This window comes from Vicugna pacos, unplaced genomic scaffold (assembly GCF_048564905.1).
Source record: "Vicugna pacos unplaced genomic scaffold, VicPac4 scaffold_20, whole genome shotgun sequence".
Taxonomy (NCBI): Eukaryota; Metazoa; Chordata; class Mammalia; order Artiodactyla; family Camelidae; genus Vicugna; species Vicugna pacos.
The window spans coordinates 29,175,146-29,199,699 of record NW_027328741.1 but is presented as its reverse complement, the minus strand read 5'-3'; the positions used below and the strand labels follow the sequence as shown (position 1 = coordinate 29,199,699).

General features: G+C 34.1%; 1 long non-coding RNA gene across 2 annotated transcripts; it reads right to left on the bottom strand.

The window, feature by feature from the left end:
- Positions 1 to 224: 224 nt before the first annotated feature.
- LOC140694188 (uncharacterized) lies at positions 225 to 1,855 on the bottom strand. Of its 2 annotated transcripts, none has more exons than XR_012069929.1 (2): positions 1,622 to 1,855; positions 225 to 551 (listed from the first exon to the last, which is right to left on the bottom strand). It is a non-coding gene; the product is annotated as an uncharacterized lncRNA (long non-coding RNA). The 2 variants fall into 2 exon arrangements; XR_012069928.1 differs by having other exon boundaries at positions 1,497 to 1,713.
- Positions 1,856 to 24,554: the final 22,699 nt, after the last annotated feature.

Sequence of the window (24,554 nt, the reverse complement as noted above, 5' to 3'; positions counted from 1 at the left end):
TTTCCAGAATCAACCAGAAACCACTTAGTACTGTTCCCTCTCTCCATGTTTTTGTCTTTTTCCAAATTCTTCATTTTCTCTTCTTCCTTACAAGAAATTATATAAATTTACTCTCATATTGTTCCATCAAATGATCATATCAATCAAATATCTCTTTTTTTCTTTAAACGCTAACTTAATCTCGCGTTTAAATCTTTACTCTATTTTAAAAAATATAAGGACAATACAGGTACACATTTATATTTATTGTTCAAATAAGAATATTGCAGATATATGTCGACATTTGCCAACATAAATTTTAATCTTTGCTATCCTGCATAATCTGGTAGTCCTCTGGTAGATCAATTGTAATTAGGATGACGTTATTAAACTGAAGATAGCTGATGAGTTGACCTTGAAAATGAGGTAGCTGATGTATCAGCTATCACTGGCACTGGAAACCGTGGGTTTCTCCCTGGTTGAAGTTTAGAAAAACGACCTTCATTGGCAGATATGTTGTGATATCTATTTGGAAAAGTAGAAGGCTCCACCATCAGTCCAAAATAATTGCCCTGTATGGGAGACAAGATTCTGTAATGAGAAATAGAATTTGTAGTTGTAATGAAGTTCACAGCACGGCCATTTGCTTCAGTGTAGCTGCTTTGGGAGTGCCTGTGGATAGTGGTCAACTGATTTAAAATAGCACGTTGATCCACTGCAATTTGTTCTCATGGTCTAACTGACACTGATGATGAAGGAGAAATCACCTCTGATCGGGGTATTTGTATCACCAATTATGTGGCTAGTAGAGGGCTTTCTGTTAAGAGGCATGTTTAAATTTGGAGAAGGTAAAAATGCACTTTCTCCACTAGTGTCAGCCACAAAATCAGAATTATGATTATCCATATTACCCCCTCCTATAAAGTGCTTCTTGTTGAAATCTTCAGCCAATGAAGATACCAGAGAGACATTTTTAATCCCAAATCTTATTTTTATTCTCACTAAAATTTGGGGACAGCCTCGTTTAAAATTTGAAATATGGTAGAATTGCAGCTACAATGAAAGTAGAAATGTTTTAGTAATATTTTAAACCAAAATAGAAGACTACAATAAGCCTAACCTATAAAACCTCAGATTTCACGTTTACAATGCAAAGATAATATCAAAATATGAGCAATTCTGACTATTTTTGAAATTCCTTATTTCGTATATACACATTTAAATTATATAGTCATCAAATTTAAGAAGTTAGCATTTGCAGTAACGGTGAAAGCCACTTTTGAAAACAGCTTTAATACCTTTATTTAGATTTATGTTAAGATTCATAGTTGCTAGCAAAGTTTATCATAATCTTGACTACTTAAGGCACTATCCTCATTTTTATAAAAAATAAAGAATTATAGCCTTAGTAGTTTTATACAATTTTCAAAAACTTTCCATTTATATTACCATAGATTGATGTACAAAATTAAATTTTATATCTAAGTTACCAAGTGGTAACTAAACTTTGTGAATACCTTGCTTAAAATATAGACTTCTTTTTCTTCTGCTATAAAGACAGCTATACAGGTAGATCTTTGAAAATTCTGCCGCAATTACCTAAACCCATAAAGCTTTAGCTGTATAACTAAATTTTTCATACTTCCAGGTTCAAATATTCTGAAAGGGGCCTTTCTTTCCAAAACTTCCTTCTTAAAGACATCTTCATCAATCACTATGGAAGATCCATTATCATCCCACCAGACGGATTTAAATTGGTCACTCCCATACATTTTCCAGAGTTTTCTTGGAAATGTCAGAGAACGAAAATCATTATCTCCAACTGGTTCAGAGACACAATGTGTGTAATATGGTCTTTTTTATCAAGGATCCTTCTGACAAAGTCAGAGAATCAATTTCTTCAATCATAGACCTCAAGTCCAAGTCCCCAGAGAATGTTTGATCACAAAATAGAGATCTACTGGAGTTTCCTGAACCAGTTGGCCCATCTTTAGGAAACTTATCTTGAATTTCTGAAGAAACAAGTGCCATCTCAAATAAATTTTTCTGCAGCTACTTTTCTATTCGGCATGGTTTTGAGCACTACAGCTTCAAATGCTGCTCTGGCAAGCCTGCACATTTAAACTGGTAGGCCATCACAATGGTTCTCAACCTGAGTAGCTGTGACATCACAAAACGTCTTGTCTCCTAGCAACCCAAGATTAACATTCAGCCAGTGTTTCCTTCTCATTCATCCAGTTAAAATGAATCATATAAGATGCTTATTTTTATAGTGTGATCTGCAAATATTATCCCCACAAAATCTTTTTAAATAATTTAATTTTGGGGTCTATGAAATAAAACCAATCTCTTCCTTTTGTACACAAATTTATAGCAGTTTGGTGAACAGAGTATAAATAATGCTTAAAATAAATAAAATAATTTTAAAGTTTTGGAATTTAAAATGAAATTTGTGTAAAACTTGTACAGAAAATTTATAACTATTTCATTATCTTTTGTAATTAAAGTGAAACATAAGTTGATTTGGAAATGGAAGTAATTATTTATCTGTGTACCTTAAAATAGTAGCTCTATATTCAAAACATGAGTAGAATAAATGTCAGTTTCTTTGGTATGTTTATAAACAAATGGTAAATATTTATGAATTAAATTTAGAAAACTTTAATTAATCAAATTTAAGAAATCTCAAAGTGGGGAATTTTTGTTTTAAATTGTACTTCAGTGCTATATGTAAAACTAATGTAATTTAATATTCTACTTTAAAATTACACAAGAGAAAATCTTATTGTAAACATACAAATGTTTATTTTTGCCATTCTTTCACTTAGAGGTTTTTCAGTCCCTAGAAGGAATAAATTTTCCTGTCATTTTATAATCCATACTCTTTTGGATTCTGTTAAGTGCTCCAAAATGATGTTGATAAATACAATTATGCACAAGATCCTGGGTTCTATAAGCAGTGCCTCCATTAAGGGGCAAAGAAACAATTAAAAAACAAAGAAATAAGTGTATATGTGGGTTGGTGTGGAAAACACCACATAATGAATTTTAGGAAGCATTATTTTCCCAGTCCTGAATCAGTTGGCATTGTTAGTATAATATGGCACTTTAAGACAAGTGATTTGTGCACTAATTGTAAATAATAGCTATGTTCTGTATCAGTAAACTGAAGTAAATTCAGTTACCAAAAGTTATATTCTTTATTTAGATAAAATTTCCATTAAACATAAGTGAAATTCAAAATGAGAGATAAAATTTTTAAATAAATAAATGTTCACTCAAGCTACAATGTACATTTTTCCTTCTGTATGTGTATATTACATTCTAAATAAATATTAGCAACCTGATTTCATGGCATATTATAAGTATTATAAACTATAGTTAGGTTTGGTTTAGTCCTGTTTCATAAATATTATTTAACAAATGCAAATCAATATATGTGATACCATCAATTAAAAAACAGAGAATTCAAAAGTGACAATATCAGAAAATGTAGGAAAATTGTTGACAGAAGTGATCTTAACTTTTGTATACAAAAAATTCTTAACAAATTTGCTTTAAATAAAATATAACTAAACATAATAAAAGCCATATATGAAAAACCCATGACAAAAATCAAGTTCAATGTTAACATACAGGAAGGTTTTCCTCTGGTCCAGTAATAAGAAAAAGTAGCTCATTTTCACAAGTCCTAAATTACAGTACTCAAAGTCCTAGCCAGAACAACTTGTCAAGAAAAATTATATAAGGCTTACAACTAGTAAAAAAGCAGTAAAATTTTTACAAATGACATAATTATACACAGATGGAAAACTCCATATACTCCTCCAGTGAATGCTAGAAATAATGAACAAACTTAGTAAACTTGCAGAATACAAAATCAATATACAAATATATGTTGCATGTTTATACACTAACATCACATTATCAGAATAAGGAATTAGGAAAACAGTTGTGTGTACATTTATACCAAAAAGAATTAAAAAGGGATAAATTTGATAAGTGAAATAAAAGATCTAAACATAGTTCTATAAATTAAAGGTGTAATAAATATAAGTAAACAAAAGAAATAAAAGATATTCTGTGCTCATGGATTGCATAAAATGTCAGAAAATACTCTAATCTATGTTTCACATGTTCAATCTCCCCAGCACTACATATTGAGGAGAATGTCTTTTCTTCATTTTATACTCTTGCTTCATTTTTCATGGGTTAATTGATCGTAGGTGTGAGGTATTATATCTGGTTGCTCTATTCTCTTCTATTGTTTGGTGTCTGTTTTTGAGCCAGAATCATGTTGTTTAAATTACTAAAGCTTTGTAGGACTGTTTAACATCAGAGAATATTACACTAATAGATTTAATACTCTTTTTCAAGTTTATTTTGACAACACATGATCTTTGTAGTTACATATAAATTTTGAAGTTATTTTTTCTATTTAATGCAAAAATCTCATGGGTATTTTGACATGAATTACACTAAATGTAGATTGCTTTGGGTAGTATGGTTGTTTCAACCACATAGTTTCACATCATTAACATAAGAGATCTTTTCATTTCTTTGAATCAGTTTTAATTTCCTTCATCAATGTTTTCTATTTTTTAACGTATAGTTTTTCATCTTATTCATTAACTTCATTTCTATGTAGTTTTTACATATATATATAATTATATACATTATATTTGTAAACACATTTCCTGCACAAATACAACAGTCAGAAGGCAGTGACAAGACATATTCAAAGTCCTGAATGAAAGAAAGCTGTAATCTAAAATAATTTATCAAGCAAGGCTCTCCTTTAGAATAGAAGGAGAGATAAATAACTTCCACAAAAGCAAATACTAAAAGAAATTAGTGACAGAAATAGAAATAATGAAAATCTACTCTAAGAAAAAAAGAAGCAGTATGCCATAGAAATGAGAAAGGCATTATTAAAAAGGTAATAGCTACAATGAATTACATTAGAATAAACATGATGTAAAAAAGAGGACATCAAAATTTTTAAGGGTTAGAGAGTGAAACAGGACAATACATAGTATTTTCTTCTTGTTTCTGTTCTCTTTATGATGGGTTAGAATTTGTATTCCTATCAGTTAAAATAAACAGATATAATAACGGGTCAATATACATACAAAAGAGGTTAACCATAAGTCAAAAGCTTACAATGAAGTCACAAAGCCAAAAAGAAACAAAGATAATAAAAGAAAACTTATCAAACCACAAAAAGAAAAAGAAGTGAACAAAAAGGAAATACAAAATCAAATGGAAAATGTTCAAAAAGGAAATAAACACCAGTCTCTCAATAATTATCACAAATGTTAATGCACTTAGTGATTCAATCAAAATATATATATTGTCAGATGGGATAATATAACAAGACCCTTCATTACGAAGCATACAAGAGACCCAATTTTGTAAGAGGAATACACATCAATTGAATGTCAGAAGATGGAAAAATATATTGCATGCTAATGGACATGACAAGAAAGCAGGACTAGCAGTACTGACTTCACACAAAAGAGACTTTACAAGAAAGGCCATAGAGAAAGATAAACAAGGACATGATATGGTGATTAAAGGAGAAATACAAAATGAGGGCTTTATACATATTAAGATATATGCACTCACAACAGGAGCACCTAAATACATAAAGCAAATACTAATAGATGAAAAGGGAGAAATTGATGGGAACACAATCACAGTAGGAAATTATAACACCCCATTATCATCACCAGACTGGTCTTTCAGACAGAAAATTAATAAGGGATCAAATATACTAAAAGATATGATAAAATAATTGGATCTGGTTTATATTTTCATAACAGTACTTCTCCCCAAAACAGAATATACATTCTTTTCCAGTGCACATGGAATGTTTTCTAGGAAAGATTATGTACTCAGGCACAGAAGAAGCCTTAACAAATTTTAGAAGATAAAAATTATTTCAAGTATCTTTTCTGAGTATAATAACATGAAACTAGAATTCAATCACAGAAAAACAGAGAGGAAAAAATGACAGCATGTAGATTAAACAACATGGTACTAAAACAAGGGGGGGAGCTGATGAAGTAAAATAAGAAATTAAAAAAAAACCTTGAGAAATATGACAAAACACTATGCAAAGTTTATGGAATACAGTTAAAGCAAGCTTAAGAGGGAAGTTCATAGTGAAAAGGCTCTCCTCAAAGTAGAAGAACAACTTCAAATAAATAATCTAATGTTCTATGTAAACTAATCATGAAAAGAAGAACAAACAAAACCAAAAGTCAACAAAAAGAGGGAAATAACGATCAAGGAAGAAAGAATTGAAATAGAGATTAATAATAGAAAAAATCAAAAAATTTTTGAAATAGTAAACAAAATTGACAAAACTCTGGACAGACTCATCACAAGAATAGAGAGAGAACACAAATAACATAAGAAATGAAAATGGAGAAACTACAAATACTGCAAATAATTTGGAAAATATCATAAAGGAATACCATGAGCAACTATATGGAAACAAACTGGATAACCAGGAAGAAGTGGAGAAGTTTCTGGAAACATTCAGCCCACCATTTTTGCATTAAGAAGAAATTGACCATTTGAACAGACAGATCACCAGAAATGAAATAGAATTATCAATAAAATAAAAAATCTCTGCAAACAAATATTCAGACCCAAATAGATTCACTGGGGAATTTGACCAAACATAGAAAGAAAAATCCATAGCATTCCTCCTCAATATCTTCCAAAAATTGATATTGAGAGAGTACACCCAAACTCAAACCATAAGGCCAACATCAACCTGATACCAAAACCAGACAAAGACACTACCCCAAAACAAAACTATGGGTCAATATCATTGATAAACACAGATGTAAATGTCTTTAAGGAATTATTAACTAACAAAATCTAACAGCATGTAAAAAAAGATTATACACCATGGTCAAGTTAGGTATTTCCCAGGAACACAAGGATGGTTGAACATATGCAAATCAATCAATTATTTTGATACAACATATCAGCAAATGAGAGGACAAAAAACCACATAATCATCTCAGTAGATAAAGAAAAAGCATTTGATAATATTTAACCACTATTTGCTATAAAAGTCCTTATCACAGTGGGCACAGAGGGACCATATCTCAGCTAATGAAAGCTATTTATGACAAACAAATAGCCAGCAAAATACTAAATGGTGAAAAACCAAAACCCTTCCCAGAAAAACCTGAGACAAGTCAAGTTTGCCCATTCTTACAGTTTCTATTCAATATAGTCTTGGAAATCTTAGCCACAACGGTCAGGCCAGAAAATGAAATAAAAGCATTCAGACTGGAAAAGAAGAGGTAAAATTGCCATGATAAGCAGACATGACTCTATATAAAGAAAAAAGAAAAAGCTTCACAAAAAAATTACTTAGGCTAAAAAAGGAACTGGGCAAGGTACCAAGTGTAATGTAGGAAAACCAATTGCATTTCTTTATGCTACCATTTAATCAACAGGAAAACAAAGTATAGAAACAACTGCTTTTTTAACTGCACCCAAAACTATAAAATGTTTAAGAATAAATCTGACCAAGTAGGTGAATGACTTATACATGGAGAACTAGAAAACATTGATTGAGGAATTCAAAAAAGATCTGAAGAAGTGGAAAGATACCCAATGAACTTGTAATGGAAGAAACAATTTTGTTATAATGCCCATACTGCCCAAGGCAATCCACAGACTTAATTTGATTTCCTATCAAATTATTCAAAACATTTCTTTTTTGACTGAAACAAATACTCCTATGGTTTACACAGAGTCATAAAAGATCCATAATTTCCAAAGCAATATTCAAGAAAAAGAAAGAGGTTTGAGGAATAAACCACCAGTTCTCCAAACAATATTGCAGAGCTACAATAATCAACATAACAGAATAGAGGGCCTAGGAATAAATATACAGGCCTAAGCTCAATTAATCTCTGACAGAGTAGCCAAGAATATGACAGAGAAAAGACCATCTCTTCACCAAATGGTGTTGGGAAAACTGGATAGCAGCATGCAGAGCAATTGAGTTAGGACACTCCTTCACTCCATACACAAAAATAACCAAAAAATGGCTTGAAGTTTCAAATGAAAGGCAAGACACTGTAAATCTCCTAGAAGAGTTAATACGCAAAACACTCTGAGATAAATCTCAGCAATGATCTCCTAGAATAGCCTACCCAGGTAATGGATGTAAGAGCAAAATTAGTAAATGGGACTTAATTTAACTTATATGCTTTTGCACAGCAAAGTAAACCAGACAAAAAGCAAAATGGCAACCTACAGGATTAAAGAATATATTTAAAAATGATGCAACTGACAAAGTCTTAATTTCCAAAATACAAAGACTTCATACAACATAATAATAAAAAAAAAAAGAAACCCAATCTGAGAATGGGCAGAAGCCCTAAAAAAACAATTCTCCAATAAAGACACACAAATGACACATAGATATATGAAAAAATAAATTGCTCAGTTTCATTATCAGAGAAGGGCAATTCAAAATTATAATGAATTATCACTTCACAATAGTTACAGTGGCCATCATTCAAAAGTCCACAAACAATAGATGCTGGGGAAGCTGTGGAGAAATTGAACCCTCCTACACTGTTGGTAGGAATGTAGTTTGGTGCAGTCATTGTGGAAACCAGGATGGGGATTCCTCAAAAGAATAAAAACAGAATTAACATACAATCCAGCAATCTCACTTCTGGGTATATATCAAAGGGAACTCTAATTCAAAAAGACTTCTGCACCCCAATGTTCTTAGCAGTGCTATATACAAAAGCCACGACATGGAAGCAACCTTATCGTCCAACAACAGATGACAATATTCAGAAGTTATGCCATAATTACACATTGGAATAATATTCTGCAATGAAAAATGGTAAAACTATGACATTTGAAGCAAAATGGATGTCCCCAAAAAGTGTCAATCTAATTGAAAAATTCCAGGAAGAGAAAGAAAAATAATACATGACATGACATATGTGAAACCTTAAAAAAAAATTTGGATGAGAACACTATGATTTTATCTACAAAACTGAAACACAGTCGCAGATCTAATAAACAATTTTATGATTACTGCCGAAAAGGGCTGCGAGAGTATATATTTGGGAGCTGTAGATTTATAAAAGCTTTCCACTATATATAAAAATAGATTTTTTCAAAATATCTTTTCTATGACACAGGGCAGTAAGTTAAATATCGTGAAGTAAACTTTAATAGGCACACAAATATATGCATGTACGGGAACACTGTGCTATACATCACAGATTGACACATTGTAAATGGCAGTATTTCAATGATAAATAAATGAATAAATATGTAAATAAATAAATAAATAAATAAATAAATAAATAAATAATGACTAAATAAAAAATATATAATAACAAATGAAATACAAAGATTCACACTTCTTAACATTACACATCAAGAATCTAGGTGAAAACAAAGAATAAAGAAGAAAATTAAATGAATGAGAGTAAGTCAAATAACAAGAGAAACAGTTGAAAAGATAAAAAAATATATTTAACTCTGTTTCTTTTTAACATAAAGTGGACAAAAGTTTAGGTTGTCTAAGAAAATAATGACTCAGATAATATTAGAAATAAAAGAGAAGATATTACCACTGATGTTGTAGAGATGCAAATCATCATAAGAAATTACCACTAGCCAACGATTTGAATGACCTAAAACAAAAGACAAATTTCCAGAAACATATGTCTTCCAATACTGAATCAAGAAGGAATAAGAAAATTAAATAGGGCAAAAGAGTGTAAGAGTACATAAATAATGCAAACTTTCCAAACTAGTAAAAATTTACAAGACGACATTTCTGCTGAATTCTGTCATACATTTGAAGAAATTATTCACCAATTCTCCCCCAAATCTTCCAAGAATTTGAAGGGGGTGAAAGATTCCAAACTTGTTTTATGATGCCAGATTTATTTGCATAACAATGCTAGAAAGGACATTATATGCAAAATATAGAATATTAACCCTGATGAACATATGTGCCAAAATTCTCAACAAAACACAAGCACAATGAATTCAACAACACATTTAAATTATAATACACATACATGAGTAAAGGGATTTATCCCTGAGTTTAAAGATACTGGAAAATATTCAAATCAATAAAGGTGACATGCCACACAAATAGAATGAGAAATAAAACACATAATCATCTCAATAGGTGCAGAAAGAGCATTGTATATAATGCAACATCCTTTTATAATACTCCCAACAAATTAAATTAACCCTGTCAGTGGCACAATATCATATACACACAAAAACTGTGTGGAGAGAAGCGAAGCAGTTCTCTGTTTATTGATTCTTAGAAGAAGGGTTTATATAGGACATGCACAATGCCTCACATATCATCTAAGTTATAACAATGTTAATAATCTTAAGCAACTTATGCCCCATGCTCCTGCAGTAAGCACAGGATGTTAAATGATCAAGGATTGTTTTAAAGTTCATCACGGAACTTCATTAAGTAGGCCTTCTCTTATCCAGCCAGCTGTGCCTGTCTTAGGTTGTCCTCCTCTGAGGATCTTACCCATTATAGGCTATCCAGCCATCCATACTCGATACACTGATTAGGACATTTCTGGATAGACATACCCAGCCTGGATATGTGACATTCCTCACAGCTTGTTTATCAATTCAACCCATGGGCTTATTCTCTAGAGCCTTCAGACAGGGGCCTACAAACCCAACATCCCTTGATAGAAAACTGGATGAAAAAAATTTGATGTATATATGCAATGGAATCAATACTTTGCATTCTATTCAAGAGTGTCCACGGTGTTCCTTGTTCTCCACAATCTCACCATCATCTATTTCTTTCCTTTTTGATGAGAGCCTTCTGACAATTGTGAGTTCTTGTCTCATTTATGGTTTATGACTTTCCTAATAATTTATAACTGTGAACATAATTTCATGTGTAATTTAGTCAACCTTATGTTTTCTACAAAAAATTGATTCAGATTTATCTGTTCATTTCTATGAACATTTTTTTAATTGGATTGTTTGGTATTTTTTGTTGTTGTTGTGGGGTAAGAGTTTGCCATATATTTTGGATATTAACACTAGTTTGGGAAATATCACTTGCAAATATATTCTCCCATTGTGTTGGCTGACTTTTCATTTTATTGATCATTTCTTCAGCAGTGTAAATCTGTTTACAGTGATACAATCATATTTTGTTAGTTTTGTTTCTGCCTCCCTTGCAAGAGGAAACATATGTAAAATCAAATTAAGTCCAATGTCAGAGTGTACTTCTTATGTTTTACCCTAGGATTCTTTGTTTTCAGGTTTCATCTTTTATATGCCCAGGATTGGGATTGCTGGGTCATATGATAGGTCTATGTTTACTTTTTAAAGAACTTCCATACAGTTTCTAATGTTGTTGCACCTATATTCATTCCCACCAACAGCGTTGGAGAGTCCCTTTTTCTCCACAGCCACCTTAGTATTTATTATTTGTAAATATTTGCTTGACAGCCCTTCTCACTAGTGTGAGGTAAAACATTATTATATTTTTGTCTTGCCTTTGTATAATGATTAGCAATGTGAGCATATCTTTATGTTCCTGTTTGTCATCTGTGGGTCTTCTTTGACAATTGTCTTCTGCTCATTTTCTGGCTGGGTTGTTTGTAGATTTTTGAAATGGAGTTCTATGAACGATGTGTGTATTTTTGAAATTAGCCTCTTGTTAATTGAATTGTTTCCTAATGTTTTATCCCATTTGGAATTTCATCTTTTCATTTTGTTTACTTTGCTGGGTAAAAGCTTTTAAGTTTAATTAGGACTTTTGTTTATTTTGCTTTTATTGTTTTCAGCTTGGGAGAGGGACATAAGAAAATTTTGCTACATTTTATGTCTTGTTTTGCCTATGTTAGTTTCCAGGAGTTATATTTTGTCATATATTAGATTCAGATATTTAAATCATTTTGTGTTTATATTTGTACAGTGTGTGGGAGTGTTCTTTTTTGTTTTTTTTTTAACATTTTGTATTGATTTATAATCATTTTACAATTTTGGGTCAAATTCCAATGTTCAGCACAAATTTTAAGTCATTTATGGACATATACACACTCATTGTCACATTTTTTCTCTGTGATTTAGCATAACATTTTGTGTATATTTCCCTGTGCTACACAGTGTAATCTTGTTTATCTACTCTACAATTTTGAAATCCCCATATATCCCTTCCCACCCTCTACCCCCCTGCTCACCACAATTCTGTATTCTCTGTCCATGAGTCTATTTCTGAACTGTATTTATGCTTTGTTTTTGTTTCTTTGTTTGTTTGTATTTTTGTTTTTTAGATTCCTCATATGAGCGATCTCATATTGTATTTTTCCTTCTCTTTCTGGCTTGCTTCTCTTAGAATGACATTCTCTAGGAGCAACCATGTTGCTGCAAAGGGCATTATGTTGTTGGATTTTATGTCTGAGTAGTATTCCATTGAATAAATATACCACATCTTCTTTATCCAGTCACCTGTTGATGGACATTTAGGCTGTTTCCATGTTTTGGCTATTGTAAATAGTGCTGCTTTGAACATTGGGGTGCAGGTGTCATCCTGAAGTAGATTTCCTTCTGGGTACAAGCCCAGGAGTGGGATTCCTGGCTCATATGTTGAATCTATTCCTAGTCTTTTGAGAAATCTCCACATTGTTTTCCACAGTGGCTGCAGCAACCTGCATTCCCACCAGCAGTGTAGGAGGGTTCCCCTTTCTCGACACATTCTCCAGCATTTGTCATTTTTGGATTTTGGATTGACGGCCATTCTGACTGGTGTGAGGTGATACCTCATTGTAGTTTTGATTTGCATTTCTCTGATAATTAGTGATATAGAGCATTTTTTCATGTGCCTTTTGATCATTTTTATGTCTTCCTTGGAGAATTGCTTGTTTAAGTCTTCTGCCCCCTTTTGGATTGGGTTGTTTATTTTTTTCTTTTTGAGTGATATGAGCTGCTTATATATACTGGAGATCAAGCCTTTGTCAGTTTCACTTGCAAAAATTTTCTCCCATTCTGTAGGTTTTCTTCTTGTTTTACTTCTGGTTTACTTTGCGGTGCAGAAGCTTTTAAGTTTCATTAGGTCCCATTTCTTTATTCTTGCTTTTATTTCTTCTAGGAGAAAATTTTTGAAATATATGTCAGATAATGTTTTGCCTATGTTTTCCTCTAGGAGGTTTATTTTATCTTGTGTTATGTTTAAGTCTTTAATCCGTTTTGAGTTGATTTTTGTATGTGGTTTAAGGGAGTGTTCTAGCTTCATTGTTTTACATGCTGCTGTCCAGTTTTCCCAACAATATTTGCTGAAGAGACTGTCTTTTTTCCATTGTATATTCTTGCCTCCTTTGTCGAATATGAGTTGACCAAATGTTTGTGAGTTCATTTCTGGTTTCTCTATTTTGTTCCATTGGTCTATATGTCTGTTTTGTTACCAATACCACGCTGTCTTGATGACTGTAGCTCTATCGTATTGTCTGAAGTCTGGGAGAGTTATTCCTCTGGCCTCTTTCTTTCTCTTCGGCAATGCTTTGGCAATTCTAGGTCTTTGATGGTTCCATATAAATTTTATTATGATTTGTTCTAGTTCTGTGAAATATATCCTGGGTAATTGGATAGGAAGTTCATTAAATCTGTAGATTGCCTTGGGCAGTGTGACCAGTTTAAAAATATTGATTCTTCCAATCCAGGAGCATGTAATATCTTTCCATTTTTTAAAGTCTTCTTTTATTTCCTTCATCAACGGTTTATAGTTTTCTGTGTATAATTCTTTCAACTCCTTGGTTAGATTTATTCCCAGATATTTTATTATTTTGGGTGCTATTTTAAAGGGGATTGTTTCTTTACTTTCTTTTTCTGTTGATTTATCATTAGTAAAAAGAAACGTAACTGATTTTTGAACGTTAATTTTGTAACCAGCTGCCTTCCTGAATTCTTCAATCAAATCTAGTAGCTTTTTTGTGGACCTTTTAGGGTTTTCTATATATTGAAACATGTCATTAGCATATAATGACACTTTTATCACTTCATTTCCAATCTGGATCCATTTTATCTCTTTCTCTTGCCTGACTGCTGTGGATAGGACTTCCAGGGCTATGTTGAATAGGAGGGGTGATAGTGGGCATCCTTGTCCCAGATTTTAGTGGGAAGCTTTTGAGTTTTTCACCATTGAGTAGTATGCTGGCTGTAGGTTTGTCATATATAGGTTTTATTATGTTGAGATATGTTCCCTCTATACCCACTTTGGCGAGAGTTTTATCATAAATGAGTGTTGAATTTTATCAAATGCTTTTTCTGCATCGATTGAGATGATCATGTGGTTTTTGTCCTTTCTCTTGTTGATGTGATGTATTACATTGATTGATTTGCGTATGTTGAACCAGCCTTGTGTCCCTGGGATGAACCCCACTTGGTCATGATGTATAATCTTTTTTATGTGTTGTTGGATTCAAGTTGCTAAAATTTTGGTGAGGATTTTGGCGTCTATGTTCATCAGTGATATTGGCCTATAATTCTCTTTTTTTATAGTGTCTTTGCCTGGTTTTGGTATCAGGGTGATAGTGGCTTCATAGAATGTATTTGTGGGTATTCCCTCCTTTTCAATCATCTGGAAGAGTTTGAGAAGGACTGTTATGCATTCTTCTTTGTATGTTTTGTAGAGTTCCCCGGTGAAGCCATCTGGTCCTGGACTTTTATTTGTAGGGAGGTTTTTAATTGCTATTTCTATTTCCTTTCTAGTGATTGGATTGTTCAAGTGTTCAGTTTCTTCTTGATTCAGTTTTGGTGGACAGTATGTTTCCAGAAACTTGTCCATCTCCTCTAGGTTATCCAGCTTGGTTCCATATAGTTTTTCATAATATTCTCGTATGATATTCTTTATTTCTATTTTGTTTGTTGTAATTTCTCAGTTTTCCTTTCTTATTTTGTAATTTGTGCTCTCTCTTTTTTCTTCTTTGTGAGTTTGGCCAGATGTTTGTCGATTTTATTTACTTTTTCAAAAAACCAGCTTTTGGTTTGGTTGATTTTTCTATGGTCTTGTTAATCTCTATTGTATTTAATTCCTCTCTGATCTTTATTATTTCCTTCCTCCTGCTGCTTTTTGGGGCTTTTTGTTCTTCTTTTTCTAATTGATTCAGGTGGTGGGTTAACTTGTTCATTTGAGATTTTTCTTCTTTTTTGAGGAAGGCCTGTATCACTATAAACTTCCCTCTTAGCACTGCCTTTGCTGTGTCCCATAGGTTTTGAGTTGTTGTGCTTTCATTATCATTTGTCTCAAGGTATTTTTTAATTTCAGTTTTGATTTCCTCATTGATCCATTGTTATTTCAATAACATATTGTTTAATCTCCATGCTTTTCTTTTTTTCTCCTTTGTTTCTCTGTTGTTGATTTCCAGTTTCATGGCATTGTGGTCAGTAAAGATGCTTGAGATAATTTCTATATTCTTAAATTTGTTGTGGTTTCTTTGGTGTCCAAGTACAATTTCGATCCTGGAAAATGTTCCATGTGCACTTGAAAAGAATGTATATTCTAATTTTTGGGGGTGTAAAGCTCTGAAAATATCCACCAAATCTAGTCTTTCTATTGTAGTATTTAATTTCTCTGTTGCCTTGTTTATTTTCTGTCTGAAATATCTGTCTAGTGATGTTAATGCAGTGTTAAAGTCTCCAATTATGATTGTATTCCCATCAATATCCCCCTTTATCTCTGTTAGTAATTCTTGTATATACTTAGGTGCTCCTATATTGGGTGCATATATATTAACGAGTGTAATATCTTCATCTTGTATCACTCCTTTAATCATTATAAAATGTCCTTCTATATATTTCTTTATGGCCTTTGTTTTAAAGTCTATTTTGTCTGAAGTCAGTACTGCAACAGCTGCTTTTTTGGCTTTTCCATTTGCATGGAATATCCTTTTCCATCCTTTCACTCTGAATCTATATGTGTCCTTCTCCCTAAAGTGGGTCTCTTTTATGCAGCATATTGAAGGTTCTTGCTTTATTATCCACTCTGCCACTCTATGTCTTTTGACTGGAGCATTTAGTCCATTAACATTTACAGTAATTAATGATAGATATGTGTTTATTGCCATTTTGAACTTATCTTTGCAGTTGAATTGGTATATCCTCTTTGTTCCTTTCTTCTTCCTTTTGTGGTTTGGTAATTTTCCTTTGTATTATCATGGATTTTATTTAATTTTTGTGACTCCCTTGTAAATTTTTGGCTTGTGGTTACCCTTTTTTGTAAATCTATTATCCTATACCCGTTTTTATTAAACTGATAATAACATGATCTCAAACCCATCCTACTGTTAAAAAAATTTAAAAGAAAGAAAAAAAAATTCTATATATCCCTGCCTCCCTCTTTCAGTGATTTGTATGTCTTCTTTTATAATTTCATGTTTTCTTTATTTGTAATTCATGAGTTATCACCTTTCCAGTTGTACGTTTCTCATTTCTGTAGCATCCTGCTGCTTTTCTATTTAGAATAGCCCCTTCAATATTTCTTTGAGCATGAGTTTAGTGTTGCTAAACTCCTGTAGCTTTTTTTTGTCTGTGAAACTCTTTATTTCCCCTTCTATCCTAAAGGATAGCCTTGCTGGATAAAGTATCCTAGGCTGCATCTTTTTTTCATTCAGGGCTTTGAATATGTCTTGCCACTCCCTTCTGGCCTTTAGTGTTTGTGTAGAGAAATCAGCTGAGAGCCTTATGGGGGTTCCCTTGTAATTCACTCTTTGCTTTTCTCTTGCTGCCTTTAGAAACATTTCTTTATCCTTGACTCTGGCCATCTTGATTATATGTCTTGGTGTGGGTCTATTTGGGTTCTTCCTGTTTGGGACCCTCTGAGCTTCCTGTACTTGGATATCTGATTCCTTCTTTAAGTTTGGGAAATTTTCAGTCATGATTTCTTCAAAAACCTTTTCAATTCCCTTTGATCCTTCTTCCCCTTCTGGGACCCCTATTATGTGAAGATTGGGATGCTTTATATTATCCCATAGGTCCCTTATGCTATTATCATTATATTTTATTTGCTTATCTTGTAGTTCTTCTGAATGGGTGTTTTCTGTTGCCCTGTCTTCTAGATCACTAATTCGTTCCACTGCATTAACTAGTCGGCTTTGCACAGCTGTTAGATCATTCCTCATCTCTGTCAATGAGTTTTCCCATTTTGCTTGGCTCTTCTTTATATCTTCAATTTCATTTTTGACATATTTTATTTCTCGAAGCACTATCTCTTTTAATTCCTTCAGCAATTTGATCACTCCTTTTTTGAAACCTTGATCTAGTAGGCTATCAATGTCTATTTCATTGAGCTTTCTTTCAGGGGATTCCTCTTGTTCTTTTAATTGGGAAAGTTTCTCTGCTTCTTCATCTTGCTCATACCTCTCTGGCACTGTGGTTTATGGAGTATCAGTTGTCTATTTTGGATCTTAAGGATTTTATCTATCTAATGCCTATTTAGGAATAGAACTTAGAAAAAAAAGAAAAAAGAAAAAAGAGAAAAAAATAAGAGAGAGAGAGAAAGATCTTTAAAAGAAGGGAGAAAGAGGGTTTGAAAACAGTGTATAATGAATAATAGAAGAGCGGGTTGAAGCAGAGTATTATTCGGGTGGAGACGTCATTTTAAAACCTTTTAAAAAAAGGGGGTGGGGAGATGAATATATGTGTTTGAAGCCTGTGTCTAATCAATAACAGGACATCAAAACCCAAGAGAAATAGAAATGAATTAAGAAGTAAAAATTAAGACAGTAATTGAAAATAGAACAGGTAAAAACAGATTAAAAAGCAAAACAAAACAAACCAAAAACAAAAAACAAACAAAAAACAAAAAACAAACCAAAAAAAGGGGGTTGTCGGTGTTCTCCTGGAGTCTGTGTGCTTTTAATGTGAAGTACTTCTGTCTTCGTCCTGTTTTGGAAGCTCAGCTTGTTTTCATAGGCCCTCAGTTGGCACCCTCTTCTTTGCTGCTCCCAGCACCTGTCGACAAGCAGATCGCTCCTCCTCCTAACACGGGGTAAGGTGCAGCTTTCCTCTGCTGCGGGCAGGCGGGTCACTGCCCCTCCGGATGCCGTAGTCAGATGTTGTAGACTGGCCAGGTAGGAGGGCGGGTCGTGCCCTCTCTCAGCACCTCAGTCAGGGGCTGTGTTCCTGCCCGACAGGCGGGGGCCACTCTCCCTCTACCTGCGCCGCTGGTAGCTCTGCTGCTCTGTGCGGCTGCGCGCTCCGCCCGGGTTAGCGCTCCGCCCTGGTCGGTGCTCCGTGGGTGGCTCAGGGAAGACTGAGGGACAGCCACTTCCCTGCTCCGAGCCAAGACCGAGCTCCTTGTTTGTCTTTGTGGAGCAAGTTCTCTGAGGGTCCAGGATGGATGGATCCTATCTGCCCCGGGCTGTAGGCGAGTCTCAGTCTGGCCTTTGAGGCTGCTAAGCCCTTCAGTGTGGATGAAGGTTTTGCCCGCGCCCCCGCCTGAGTGTTCAGCGCCGGAGAATATGGCGGCTGTGCCTGAGCCCCACCTCTCTTCCCCTGAAAAGTTTCTGCGGGTTTTCAGAGATGGGGGTATGCACCCTTCCCCCGAGAGCACATCAATCTTGCCTTTTTATGGAGGGCCCAGGTTGTTCTGTCCTGTACACCCACAGCCACGGAGCCCAGCCCCTTGCAGTTCCCAGGGGCTGCCTCCGTGCAGCCGCCTCTGTCCTCCGCCCGGCTTGTGCAGCCTGGCTCTGCACACCGCTGCCTGCCTGCGTCTCAGGCTGGGTGTCGGGGAAACGCTCTGTGCCCGTTTAACTTAGTTCTGTCAGACAAGGTCTACTCTGTACAGATCCGAGCCTCAGAGGCTCCCCCACCGTCCCGCTGGCCTCTCAGTTGGAGAGGGGAGACCCAGTGAGCGAGCGCCAGCCCTCCTTTGCCGCTCCCTCCCCGTGGGACCCGTCCCGTGCTGCTTTGCCTTTTGTTCTTTCTTTTTTCCTTTTCCCCTACCAGATTTTTGGCGTCTTTATCTTTTGAAAAGGGAGATGTTCTGTCGGAATTCCGCAGGTACTCTGGTTGGCTGAGTGGGTCTGTAGCTGTGGGTATTGCTGTATTTGTGGGAGATGGTGACTTACGAGCGTCCTTCTACTCCGCCATCTTGCCTCTTCTTGGAGTGTTCCAATTTCATTGATTTACATGTAGCTGTCTAGCTTTCTTAACATCACTTGATGATGACAGTCTTTTAGGCATTGTATAATTTTGTTTCCTTTGTCATAGTTTAGTTGACCATAGATGTGATGTTTATTTCTTCCTCTGTGTTCCGTTCCAGTGATATAGATGTTTCTTTGTTTTCCAGCATTGTGCTCTTTTGATTACTGTATTTTTGTAATATAGTCTGAGATCTGGGAGGGTTATGGGCCATGCCTCCAACTTTGTTCTTTTCCCTCATTGTTACTTTTGCAGTTCTGGTTCTTTTGCAGTTCCATACAAATCATAGGGCTGTTTTTAGTTCTGTGGAAAATATCATGTAGTTCAATCTGAATCACTATATCTGTAGACATCTTTTGTAGTATGAATATTTTAACAATATAAATTCCTTTAAACTAAGACCTTGAGATTTTTTTCCATTTCTTTGCATCATCGTCAAATTTCTTTATCAGTGTCCTATTGATTTTATTATCTTGGGTTTTTCATAGGTTTATCATTTTTTGATCTGATTTCATATGGATTTTTTAAAATTATGGAATATTTCATTTTTAGTGTAAAGAAATGTGACAGTTATTGTATATTAATCATGAATCATGCCACTTTGCTAAATGTCTTTATTAGTTTTAGTTGTTTTGGTGTGGAGAATCTTTAGGGTTCTCTATATAGATTGTCATGTCATCTAAAATAATAAAAGACTTACATCATTGAATCCAACATGAATAACTTTTTTTCTTGTCCGAATTCTGTTGCTAGGTCTTCACATACTGTGTTTAATACAAATGGTGAGCATGGGCATCCTTGTCTTATTCCTTAATTTGGATTCCAGTATTTCACTTTTGCATATTATGTTGTCTGTGGGTCTGTAATTAATGACTTTAGTTATGTTGACATATATTTCCTGAATCCTAATTTGCTAAGAGGATTCTGTCGTTTTTAATGTTGTTCTTGTCGTTGTTGGTGTGAGGTGATACCTCACTGTAGTTTTGATTTTCATTTCACTGATAATCACTGATATTGAGCATTTTCTGATGTGCATTTTGATCATTTGTATGTCTTCCTTGGAGAAATGCTTGTTTAGGTTTTCTGTCCATTTTGATTGTTTTTTTTATTTTTTCTTATTCAGTTGGATGAGCTGCATATATACTCTAAAGATTAAGCCTTTGTTAGTTTCATATGCAAATTTTATTTCCCATTCCATAGGTTGTGTTTTTGTTTTACTTCTGGTTTTTTTACTGTGCAGAAGCTTGTAAGTTTCATTAGGTCTCATTTGATTATTCTTGCTTTTATTTTTTCTATGAGAAAATTTTCGAGACTTATGTCAGATAGTGTTTTGCCTATATTTCCCTCTAGGAGGTTTATTGTATTTAGTCTTATGTTTAAGTCTTTGATCCACTCTGATTTTTTTGTGTATGGTGTTCTAGCTTCATTGAGAGTGTTCTAGCTTCATTGATTTACATACTGCTGTCCAGTTTTCCCATCATCACCTGCTGAAGAGTCTGTCTCCTTTCCATTGTATTTTCTTGCCTCCTTTGTCAAAGATTAATTGACCAAAATTTTGTGGGTTTATTTCTGGACTCTCTGTTCTATTCCATTGGCCTATATGTCTGTTTTCCTACCAATACAGTGCTGTCATGTTGACGGTAGCTCTATAGTATTATCTGAATCATTAGTGTAAAGAAATATCACTGATTTTTGAACCTTAATCTTGTAACCTGCTACCTTGCTGAATTATTCCATCAGTTGTAGTAATTTTTGTCTGGATCTTGCAGGGTTTTCGATATATAATAACATATTATCTGCATATAGTGATAATTTTACCACTTCCTTTCCAATTTGCATCCATTTTACTTCTCTCTGTAGTTTGATTGCTGTGGCTAGGACTTCCAAGTTTATATTGAGTTGGAGTGGTGATAGTGTGCATCCTTGTCCCAGATTTTAGTGGGAAGGTTTTAACTTCCTCACCATTGAGTACTATACTAGCTGTAGGTTTGTTATCTATAGCTTTCATGATGCTGAGTTATGTTGCCACTATGCCCACTTTGGTGAGAGTTATTATCATAAGTGTGTGTTGAATTCTATCAAATGATTTTCCTGCATTTATTGAGATGATCATGTGGTTTTGCTACTTTCTCTTGTTGATGTGCTGTGTTACATTGATTAATTTGCATATGTTGAACCACCCCTGTGTCCCTGGCATGATCCCAACTTGGTCATGATGTATAATCTTTTTTCTGTGTTGTTGGATTCTGCTTGCTACTATTTTGGTGAGGATTTTGGCGTCTGTGTTCATCAGTGATATTGACCTATAATTCTCTTGTTTGGTAGTGTCTTTGCCTGGTTGTGGTATCAGGGTGATTGTGGCTTCACAGAATGACTTTGGGTGTACTCCTTCTTTTTCATTATTCTGCAAGAGTTTGGGAAAAACTGGTATGAGTTCTTCTTTCTATATTTGGTAGAATTCCTCAGTGAAGCCATCCGGTCCTGGACTGTTATTTGTAGGGAGGCTTTATATTGCTATTTTGATTTAATTTCTAGTGCTCTGCATTTTCAAGGGATCAGTTATGTCTTGAATCAGTCTTGGTGGACATTATGTTTCCAGAAACGTGTCCATCTCCTCTAGGTTATCCAGGTTGTTCCATAAACTTTTCATAATATTCTCGTATGATATACTGTATTTGTATTTTATTTGTTGTAATTTCTCCATTCTATCTTATTTTGATAATTTGTGCTCTCTCTCTTTTCTTCTATTTGAGGTTGGACAGAGGATTGTTGCTTTTACTTACTTTTTCAAAAAAACAGCTTTTGGAATGGTTGATTTTTTTCCAATTATTTTTCCAATCTCTATTTTGTTTATTTCCTCCCTAATATTTATGATTTCCTTCCTCCTGCTGCATTTTGGGGTTTCTTGTTCTTCTTTTTCTAGTTCATTCTGCTGGTGGGTTAAATTGTTAGTTTGTGATTGTTCTTCTATTTTGAAGAAGGCCTGTATATGGCTATAAACTCACCTCTCAGCACTGCTTCTGCTGTGTCCCATAAATTTTGTGTGGTATTGCTTTCCTTTTCTTTTGTCTCAAGGTTCTTTTTCATTTCAGCTTTGATTTCTTCTTTGACTCATTCGTTTTTTAATAACATATTGTTTACTCTCCATGTTTTCCGTTTGTTCCCATTTGTTTCTCTGTTGTTGATTTCTAGCTTCATGGCATTGTGTTCAGAAAAGATGCTTGAGGTAATTTCTATCTTCTTAAAATTGCTGAGGATTCTTTTGTGCCCAAGTACATCATGAATCCTGGAAAATGTCCCATGTGTACGTGAAAAGAATTTATATACTAATTTGTGGGGGGTGCAATGCTCTGAAAATATCCACAAAGTGTCATATTTCTATTGCATTTTTTAACTTCTCTGTTGCCTTATTCATTTTCTGTCTCGGTGATATGTCCAGTGATGTTAATTCAGTGTTGTAATCTCCAACTATGATTAGATTCCCATCACAATCCCCCTTTACATCTGTTAGTAATTATTTTATGTACTTAGGTATTCCTCTATTTGGTGCATATGTATTAACGAGTGTGCTATCCTCATATTGTATCACTCCTTCAATCATTATAAAATATCCTTCTTTATCCTTCTTTATGGCCTTTGTTTTAAAGACTCTTTTGTCTGAAATCAGTACTGCAACACCTCCTCTTTTGGCTTTTCCATTTGTATGGAATACCCTTTTCCATCCTTTCACTCTCAATCTATATTTGCTTTCTCCCTGAAGTGGGTCTCCTGTATGCAGCATATTGAAGGTTCTTGCTTTATCATGCAGCCTGCCACTCAATGTCATTTGACTGAAGCATTTAGTCCATTAAATTTACAATAATCGATGATATATTATTATTTATTGCCATTTTGACCTTATCTTTGCAGTTGATTTGATATTTCCTCTTTGTTCGTTTCATCTTTCTTTTATGGTTTGGTCATTTTCCTTTGAATTATCATGAATTTTATTTAGTTTTACTGACTCCCTGATATGTTTTTGTCTTTTTGTTACCCTTTTATAGAAGTCTTTTATACCATTATTATAACTGCTTTTATTAAACTGATAGTAACAAAATCTCAAACCCATTCTACTGAGAAAGAAAAATTTTAAAAGAAAGACAAAAAATATCTCTATTTTCCTGCCTCTCTCTCCCACTCTCAATTATTTGTATGTATTTTTTTTAAATTTTATGTTTAATTTAGTTATGATTAATGAGTTATCACCTTTCCAGCTGTGCATTTAACATTCCTGCAGTATCCTACTGCTTTTGATTTTAGAGTAGACCTTTCAATATTTCTTTTAGCATGGGTCTAGTATTGCTAAAATCTTGTAGCTTTTTCTTGTCTGTGAAATCTTTATATCTCCTTCAACCAGAAAGGATATCATTGCTGGTTAAAGTATCCTACGATATATCATTTTTTTCATTCAGGACTACGAATATATCTTGCCAGTACCTTCTGGCCTGTCGTATTTCTGTAGTGAAATCAGCTGGGAGCCTTATGGGGATTCCCTTGTATCTCACTCTTTGCTATTCTCTTACTGCCTTTAGGATCATTTATTTATCCTTTTCTATGGCCAACTTAATTATATGTCTTGGTGTGGGTGTATTTGGGTTCTTCCTTTTTGGGACACTCTGAGCTTCCTATACTTGGATATCTGATTCCTTATTTAAATTTGGGAAGTTCTCAGTCATTATTTCTACGAACACCTTAGCAATCCCCTTTAATCTTTCCCCCATTCTGGAACTTGTATCATGCCAAGATTGGCATGCTTTCTATTATCCCATATGTTCCTTATGCTTTTTTCATTTGTTTCTCATTGTTTCTCTTGTAGCTCTTCTAATTGGGTGCTTTCAATTGTCCTGTCCTCTAAGTCACTAATTCTTTCCTCTGCATTATCTAGTCAGCATTGCAACACTTTTAGATCATTCCTCATCTCAGTCAACGAGTTTACATATTCTACTCATTTCTTCTTTATAGCTTCCATTTCATTTTTGACATATTTTGTATCTCTAAATACTTTATTTCCTTCAGTCATTTGATCACTCCTCTTCTGAACTCCTGATCTAGTAGGATATCAATGTCTATTTCACTGATCATTCTTTCAGGGAATTTCTTTTGTTCTTTTAATTGGGAATGGTTTCTCTACTTGTTCATCTTGCTCCTACCTCTCTGGCACTGTGGTATATGGAGTACCAGTTATCTAATGTGTTCCTAAAGGAATTTGTCTACCTAATGTCTATGTGGTAATACAACTTAGAAAAAAAAAGAGAGAGTGAGACAGAGAATTTTAAAGAAGGGATAAACAAAAGTTTGGAGACATTGTATAATACATAATAGAA